Source organism: Falco peregrinus, chromosome 4, assembly GCF_023634155.1.
Source record: "Falco peregrinus isolate bFalPer1 chromosome 4, bFalPer1.pri, whole genome shotgun sequence".
NCBI classification, from domain to species: Eukaryota; Metazoa; Chordata; class Aves; order Falconiformes; family Falconidae; genus Falco; species Falco peregrinus.
Genome location: NC_073724.1, coordinates 98104518 through 98114188, shown reverse-complemented (window position 1 = coordinate 98114188; position 9671 = coordinate 98104518).

Here is a 9671-nt window from a genome sequence, read left to right as displayed (position 1 = left end):
CATAGGCTTCTCTGTTGGCTCGATGGTTGCTTTCTACACAGCTGTATTTAGGCACGATCAGGTCATCTTCTGAGGGAACCAAGCTCCATCTTTTCCTGTAATCATTTATTTTGCAGGGATATCTATTTGCTTCATCAAAGCCTTTCTGATAACAAAAGAGATGAAAATGTAGGCAAAATCTATTTTCCATCTAGCTATAAATGGAAATGGTGATAGTATCTGGCAAACAGGTGGCACATAAATTGATCACTATGTAAATTCTCTGTGAACGTCACGCTGTGTTTCCCATGTTACAGGCAAGCCTTGTGGCTGCATTTGCCTTCCCACTCCTTCTGCAAAGGGAAGGAAACGTCAGTGCTATTTGGGCTTTCCCCGCTGTGTTATACAACTCCAGTTGTTGTTTTCGGCAGTAAAACCACCCTGGTCTGGGTAGTACAGCTGCCAGCACTTTGCACACCAGCTACTCAGAAAGCTGCAAACATAGGCTCATTGCAGGGGTGTTGGACCAGACGACCTTTAAAGGTCCCTTCCAACCTAAACCATTCTGTGGTTCTGTGATTCTACATGTCCATATGTCAAAATACACATGCTACTGTAAAAGATGTATGGGCACAGACTGGGGTCACATACATATGAACCTACTAGGACCTGCTGAGCTGCACTGGACATGGGGACATGGCTGGTGGTAGAAGTGATGGTCCCCTCTGACTTCTCCCGTTGAAGGCTGGCTTGCCAGCTCTAGGGGCCCGCACCCACGTTTGGTGCCGCGCACAGCGACCCAAGGCTGTATGCAAACAGCTATCGCTTTCCCATCCTGCTGATTGTGCCAATGCTGCTAATTGTCCCGTTTGCTGTGTTGCCAGGCTGTGGGCTTTGCTCCATCAGCAGTGCCCCAGTTCCTTGCCATGGCATGCCACAGCCACGCTGCATGACTGTCCATGCATCAAAATCCCAGGTGCACAAACATACTGTCTGCGTGTGTATACGCATAGACATGGTGTGTTTACTTACTATACCTGTGTGTGTATAGATATATATATATAAAAGAATATATATATACATATATATAAGGTGCTGAGTCATGTGAATGCTAGAGGCTTTTCAGGGAAGGCAGGGAAGCAGGTTGCTCAGGCACCAGCCCTCTCGCAGCTTGCAGGCTGTGTGCATCAAAGACTGCAGAGACTGCTGGAAGCCTGGCTGTCACAGGATGCTTTTGATCTGCTGACAAAGGCCTGGAGTACATACAATATTCCTGCTACAGTAACCGCATCGCTTCTGTACAGCACTACAACCCTCTAGTGGAAACCTGGCCCTATTGGCACACCGGTGCTTCTGGCTGTGGGATGAGCTGTTTCTTTGAGGTTTGAAGCCTGACAGTGATGCAACAGCATCCACATTTCTGAATAGATGCATTGTTGCTATTAAATGCTATTTTTTATTATTCTGGCACATGGGAGGCCCAGCCCTGGAGCGGAACCTCTATCCTACCCATCCCAAATGAGCAGCCCCGCTTAGCACAGGATCTGACCAAGCAGGTAACATCCAAGTGGGGTAAGAAATCTGTGAGTACCACCCACAAAGGGTTTCCTGCAATATTTCCCAGATTCCCTGTTTCCCAGAACTTGAAAAATCAGCCTCTGCAGTATCAGCTTGATCTGAGTCATGTCTGTGCCAAGTCAAGTTTCCAAATGAATCTCAGGATTGGGAGAGCAGTTTTGCTGGCAGGGAGCAAAGATTGGCCCTGGGCAGCTTCTTCAGCTCTCACCTGCTCTGGGATTACTTTCTCCTAGCAGAACAGCTGCTTTAACATTCAGAGAAACCTTTCAAATGCCCTGTCAGGGTGGAATGCTGCAAGGCACTGAGCACTGGCCCAAGTCAGTGGTGTGCCTTTTGCAGACTGCAGCGGCAGCAGCATTAGGCCATGCAGGGAATCCTTGGAAATAATCCACCCTTGATAAGGAAAGGGCAGTACAGAATGTGAATAGTGGTAAAACCATTCCCTGGGTGGTTTAAAATTGGTCTCATGTCCCAGCCAGGGTGAAAAGGATAAGTGTTCCCATGGAAAAGCCCCTCTGTGAGCTGCAGAGCCCACCAGCATGCTGGCAGAGGTCATGGAGCCTCCTGGGAGAAGGAAGGACCTCGGAGGCCATGATGTCCCTTCAGAGCACCTGCGGGACATGTAGAAGCTTCACAGTCCCTTTGGGTGATGAAGACTGCTGTCCCTGGGGTCGTCAGGGAGGGCGCAGGACATCTCAGCTGTGGCTTCTCTGGAGGCAGTTTGGTGCCTGGGGGGGTTAGGATGGAGAAGCAGCCTCTGCACCGATAACTGGCTGCAGCAGAAGAGCTGCTTTTAGCAGCACTGTTGTGAACCCCAGGAAAGCATGTCCTGTGGAGAGGAACAGCTCAGGCTGATGCCTGACTCCTGCCCCGCCGTGTACCTGCCCTGCCAGAGGGAGGCTGTGGGCAGGAAACCATCAGAGCTGCTCCATCTCCTGCCTGCCGGAGCATCTCACTGCTCCCAGCCAGCGCATAGAGACACAAAAGCTGGCAAAAGTGAGATTCCTACCCCAAAGGACAAACAGCCTCCACAGTGAGCTGTTTTTCCCTTTAGAGGAGGAATAAATAACTTTTCAATTTCAAGGTCTTCATACTGCGAGGTGATTTCATCAGACGGATGAGCTCCTGGAGCTTCGTGCTGGCTGCCTACTGAGCTGCTGGGGTGTTGCCCGCTGAGAGCTTCCCACTTGTCCCCAGGGGAAGGAGACCGGACACCAAAGAGCCAGCCATGACGTGGGGTGCAGAGAGCAAACGGTGTGTTTTGCACCTAAAATGATAAAGGGGTGGTGGCGTTGCAGTGGAGTTAAGCTCACGGTTGTGGCAGTGCCGTTTGACTGATCATGTGTCGTGACCCTCTTGCAAGGCCAGGGGATGCTTCAGGAGGCTGAGGAGAGGGGCTGCCACCTGCTGCGCTGATACTTGCCACTTCATACAAGCATATAGCTGGTTTATTGTTCCTGTGTTTTCCCCACAGAGTGCAACCGCTGCCTTCATCCCCCAACAATGTTTTCTGTGCTCTTGGCACAGCACTTCAGAGGGGGCCAGTCTGACCCAGCAATGGCCCCTTCAGTACTCTGGGATTAAGAAGAGCAGCATGATGTCTCCTGGCCAGCTGCTACATGCTTTTTGTTGGTGCTGCAGCAAAGGAATTTCTTTTCAAAAGGCGGTGACAGCCTTCCCACTGCCCTCAGCAGATGGGAGGGGATGGGGCGTGTCCCCACCAGCAGATGTGGGGCTGTGGTTCTTCCAACTGGCTTGTCCCTGGGCTCTCTCACCTTCACGGGGACCACGTAGCCTTGCTGGTGGACAGAATTACTTCCTTTTCTCAGACTAGGCAGCTTCAGCCATAAACAAAAGCAGGCAGTCATTTATCAGAGTTTAAGTTACAGCTCAGTCCGGAGCTACGTTTAACAATACTGTGGTATCTCGCTCCATGTGCCTTCAGCAGAAGCAGTGCTGAAGAGCAGAAAATCACAGTTTTCATGGCATAACCCCACAGCTCAGCTCTGACCTCATTTCCCAAATCCCATTTGCCCACTCTCCCTGCTGCCATCAGGCTTCCCAAGCATCCCCTTCAGTGCCAGTTGTACCCATTCATCCTTCTCCATGTTTGGTGTCCCCTCCACGTCTCTCCATCCAGTCAACATGCTTGTTGGCAGAGCTGACTGGTGAGCCAGGCTGAAAACAACCTTTTGTTCCCCATTTATTGGCTGTTTTTTAACCCATCTGAGCTCCCTGATCCCCAGTGCCACAAGCAGGGACTGCTACAGAAATACTTGCGGAGCTTGCGGGGTTTCCCCTCTGCAAAGCGTAAATGCTGTGCTGATGCGTTCCTACGTGGGTGAGGTTTCCTTCCCCTGATTCATGCCAAGTTATCACAGTCACCCAAAAGCCAACACCCAGCTCATGCTGTCTGTAGGATTGACACAGCATCCCATGCAGTGCAGAAAAGATGTATCTGGATTCTGCCAAGCTTGCAGTCTCTGCTGCAGATCTCTGACAGGGCACATGTCATGTGCTGTCACCCATGACATGCTAGTAACACAGCTCACAAATAGAAAATAGCAGCAGGAAACTCTGCCTGGACATGTCACAGGGACCAATACCCCTACCACTCATTGCCTGTCCCACCCACTGCTGGTTTAACAGCTCCGGGGCTGCTTTATTTCAGAAAAAGTACTCTCAAACATGGGCTGGACATTTTTTTATTACTTTTTTTTTTTTTTTTCCCTGAAGGAGGAGAATGTAACCCTTCTGACTGAGCTTTACTGGCGGCAGCACAATCTGGGCTCAAATTTAAAGAGGTTGCTAAAAAAACATCAGCTCCAGCTCCCTGGCAAAAGCTGAACTTTTCCTGTTCACACACAAGCCACACTATCTTGGAAACAACCTTTTATGAAAGAAGAGAAATTAAAAGCAGGAAGGTAGATAAACAGTGATACATCCCTACCCTTCTACAGCCCAGCCCCCCTGGCGAGGTGCCTTGTTTTCTCCCATGAGGTGCCAGCAAGTCCCCATCCTGCCGGAGCCACCACTTCCCTGTGGGACAGCATGCAGCCCCCTGAGCCTGGCATTTCTCCAACACTGCAAGCTCGGAGCTGAAAGCTTACCGTGTTTGCACCTCAGCAGTACCTAGCTCCAGTATTTCGCTGTAAAACATGTTTGCAAGAGGCTGCCCTGGCCTCCAAGGCATTGAGTGTCCTGCATCACCTCTCACTCCATGGTGGGCTGCTCCAGCAGGCAGGATCACCCCTCCCCTTCCTTCCCTCTGCGCCCCCAGATCCCCTGTGACACATTCTGGTTTCCCCCCACCCTCACTGTGTGGTCTGAGGAGCTGCCAGCTGTGCCCAACATCCTAATCTGAAACTGCAGAACCCCACCAGGGCCATGTCCCTGGCACCCACCGTGCACAGGGCAGATGTGCGGGGCGTGCGCTTCCTGGGGGATGCGGGGATGGGCACTCCAGACCTGCTGACATCTGCGTGATGTGCCGGGCTGCCCTGGGTTAACCTTTCCCACTGCCAAGGGTGTGTGAGGGGATCTGGTCGAGTCTCTCACCATACAAACAGTAAGTGGCGAGCAAAAGTCGAGACCTGAAGTTGCACATCACACGACAAGGCTGCAGTTTCACACACCACTGAGCACGTTTGATAGCTTGCAGGCACTGGAAGGAGACGGTTCCTAACTCCCTGTGCTTTCCCAACCTTTTCTTTCCCAGTCCTGGTCCTGGTGTCTCATCCTCACCTTTGCTTTGGGTACAGCACCCAGCAGATCTGTCCCTGGGCCACTCCACCCCCTCAAATAGCAGAAGACCACCCATTCCTGTGGGTACCAACGGTCTGTAGAAAGAGTCTGAGAGCTCTGTTGCAGCATTAATGGCAGGGTGGGAAGGGTACAGCCTGTCTGGGGCTATGAGCTGTGCATGGCTCCGTGTAGCTGAGGTTGCACTTGGATGGTGCCTGGCTAGTTATGGTGTTAGGACTTGAGAACAGTGGTGTCATCCTGTGCGGGTTCAAATGCTGCTTTTAAATGCAGCCAGAAGTCATAGGAGGCTTGGGGAGTATCGCTGTGTTTGCCCTGTGCTTACACCTGTTCACAGGGGTCTGTTCTCAGCCACAGGGGCAGGATCATGTCAACAAGAATTTTTGGTTTGACTCAGTACAGCTGATCTCACATTTTGACAAATTTCTGCTCCCAGCTAATTTTGCAAAGTGCACCATGGCTCTCCATTGAGGTGGGGTGATGCATGCTGCAGATCAATTAAGGGACACCCCTGCCAAATCTCTTCCTTTTTCAAACGATTCAGCAAATGACTATAGGATGGTACAAGTGGGATTTATTAGTGTAGCATGAAAAATTCAGCACTGTAAAATGAAAGAAGATTGGTCCATAGGCCCTTAAAACCATAGCTGGGCTTGTTCTCTCCCTCCACCAGCAGGTGACCATCAGACACACACAGTGTTCAAGCCTGGATGTCACCAGCCTGCTCCAGCGCTTGCAGTGGAGAGCTATCCTCCTCCTAACGTTTCCCCGGGGAGAGGACCCATCTGCCAGCCCAGAACAAGGCAGGGTCCTTGTGCAAGAGCTCCGCACAGCTGCTGCCCCAAGGGTAGGAACAGCAGCGAGGCAGGTGTGAACAGTCTCCTTGTGGCTTGGGTGAGGAGACAGGTCTTGGGGCCAGCGGTGGCATCGAGCAGCACCCCACTGAGTGAGCAACCCGGTGGCATGCCTAATCCACCTGGGGAACCTCACACAAGCAAAACCTGCCCTGACCTCCTGTATTGCTGTCACCTGAAAGCAACATGGGGCAAAACCTCCAGGATGCAACTTCACATGTTCTGAGTCAACCTGCCCGCTGAGTGCAGAGGTTGCCATCTCTCAGCGACTGTCCTCTCATCTCTCCATCCTTCACACCCCGGAAAGGTGACCCAAACAGACAAACATCACTACTCCCATCCTGAGGTCCCTCCACTGCTGCTGCATGTCACTGCTGGTACTCAGCACCCTTTCCCTGGACCTAGACCACATCACACATGGTGCTGACCCCCTGAATCTTTGCTGTCAAGGACAAATTTAGCGTTGTAGGCAGTGGCAGCAGCTCTGCTCTGAGACTGCCTTGTTACGTGGGGGCTGGAGTGAGAAGGAAGTCAAGCTGTGTCTGAACTGCCACTTGCAGGACTGGTTGCACATGCCAGCCCATGCTGCTGGACCCACTGCAGCTGGCACAAGACACTCAGAAGGTGGTGGGGATGGCAGGCTGGAGCCCCCCATTTATGTGTTACCTTCACCCAGGGTTTTTTCATAAAGTACGGCAGGAGCAGCCCTGGAGGGAGCCAGGCAGAAGGCATTAGAGACGGTGCATACACCATGCGGTGTCACCCAGAGCACCTGAAGCCTGCACCATTGCACCCACTGCATCCCGTGCTCGGCCTCCTTCAGCAAAAATGCCACCGAATGCAGGCTCAGGGCAAACATAGATCAGATGCATGCTTCCAGAATAGCCAGCACAAACACAGTGGCAGCATCTGTGGAAGTGTGACTCAGGGCAACATTTGGCAGGATCCTTAATGCTTCCCTCCCTCCCTTCTGGGCTGAGAAAACACAGAGGGTGATTCAGCAATCCTTTCTTCAGTGCAGCCTGTGTTGCAGCTCTTTGTTTTATAGTGGAGGTGTAGCAAGCCTAGGAAGGCTGCACATCCCAGGAGGCATCTATATGTGGACAGCTTTGGAAACCTAGTTCAAACCTGTCTGCGATGAGCCACGGCAAATGTCAATTGGGCAAGGTTTCATAAGTTTTAATTCCCAACATAGCAGTGTCCTCTACTTTTGCTGTCTGGGATTTTCTAACCCAGATGGCAAATGCTAGCTGGCCTTTTCCTATGCTTGACTACTTTAACATGTTTACACTAACAAGGGATCTAAAGTTGATTATTGGCCTAGTTGCTTGGTCTTCCATTATAAATCACAGTAGAAATATGGGGGTGTATGCGCAAGATACCCCTACGATCAGTGTATAGTCGTGTTATAGCCCTGTGGGAACTATACAAGGGTACAGAATTCATTCTTTATATTCACCATCTATGTGGGTAAAGCTAAATTTATGGCATATAGCCAAAATTCTTGCACTGGTACCCTGCTTGTTATGCCAGGAGACCCTACTGGTTACATTATGGAGTTTATTACTGGCAAATATATACAAATGTATTGTATACATAAATGTATACAATATAAAAATATACCTTGAGGGTAAGTGTCTGGAGGATGGGGACAGGCTATTTTCAGTGGTGCCCAGTGACAGGACAAGGGGCAACGGGTGCAAACTGCAACACAGGAAGTTCCATCTGAATACGAGGAAGAACTTCTTTGCTTTGAGGGTGACAGAGCACTGCAAGAGGCTGCCCAGAGAGGCTGTGGAGTCTCCTTCTCTGGAGACATTCAAAACCTGCCTGGACATGACTCTGTGCAAGCTGCTCTGGGAGAAGCTGCTTTATCAGGGGATTGGACTAGATGATCTCCAGAGGTCCCTTCCAACCCTGACCATTCTGTGATTCTGTGAAATGTCTAGTGACATTGAGATTTTGGGTACAGGAACCTTCCAGGATTAGGTGTGCCTTGTGTGGAAGGAGCAGAGAGCATCGAAACAGAGCCAGTGCCAGCTTCTAGCAAAGGACCCCCCTGTGCAGTGGCTGGGAGGGAAGCAGAGCTGTGTCTCCTGCTCCTGAGGACCTGTCACCATCCTGTGTCTCAAACACTGTAGCCTTGGGGCCAGGGTAGGATAAGCTGAGCCTGGCTAACACACACTCCTCTTTGCCTCAGCACATACTGTATCACTTAGGCCAATGCTCTTCCAACGGGTCTCAGGATTTAGTGCAGCTCATATTTGATCAGGCAGATCCCCAAGGAACCATTTGAATAGCAGAGGATATGAGTACAGAATATGAAGGGACCACCTGGGTCATTAAACCCAGTCCCCTGTTGTCCCTGGCAACCATATAATAGACATTTAATCCAGAAAGGTCCAACTACCTCCATTCCTCCTCCCCTGTGTGGCCGGAGCCTGTAACATGATATTAAAGCCATCACTGAAAGCACATTTCTTGCTGCAAACAGGCAGAGCTCCCAGAAAATGGAAAGTCTCTGATGTCTTTGGCCATAATATATCGGTAGGAATAACACAGTTCCTAGCAATAGCATTTCACACAGAGCCAGACTTGGCATTTCCCCAAACACTTTCTCAGCCATTTTAGCGATTTATAACTAATAATTGCATAGCTGGGTAAATAATTAGACTCTGAGGTTTTGTCTTAGCTTTTTTTCTTATAAATAAATCCCTTGTTCACAGGCTATATTAAAACACCTGTCAGTAGTGTAGCGTGCATTTCATATCAGTGACTCACTTATTTCCTCCTTGGGTACATTGATTTTATTTCCATTTCCTATACTCCTTTATTTATGCAATTATCAGACCTGTCTTTCACCAGAAATACATCTATTCTATATGTATAGGTGTGTATCTCTATAGTGGAGATGGTTCACACACAGAAACACACAGGCAAAAGGGGTTACAGAGAAATGGGTCAGCACAGGGCAGAAACCCATCATGAAATGATGCAGATGTCCTAAACTGCATCTGATTGTCCTGAGTGAATGCTAAGGTACGGCAGAACTATGGCAGAGCTATAGCAGACCATGTTATTCCACTGAAGGAGCACTCTGAAGGAAAAGCAGTGACTCCCAACAGCAAACTCAAGCCCTGCAGGGGAACTGTTGGTTAACGTCTAGAAATACCCTCAGAAGGTCCTTCTAGGAAGGCGAAGATAAGAAGGCAGAGAGAGCTATTGCAGCACTGAGCTCTCATGGGACCTGGTGTTAGCAGGTACGTATTAAACATCTAAGAAAGTGAGGGATAAAGAAAACAGAGCAGCATTAGCAATATATTTACCTCTTGGAAATGTACACTGCTCCCATTTCATTCTTGGTGTGGCCAAACATTGCACAGCTAGAGTCCAGACAGGAAAATAGATACCAGTTAGATTTATGAAAGGACAAGCACCTTCAGCACTGGGAATAGATGAGCACATTGCCTTTTGTCAGTTGGAGGCAGATTTACGGGA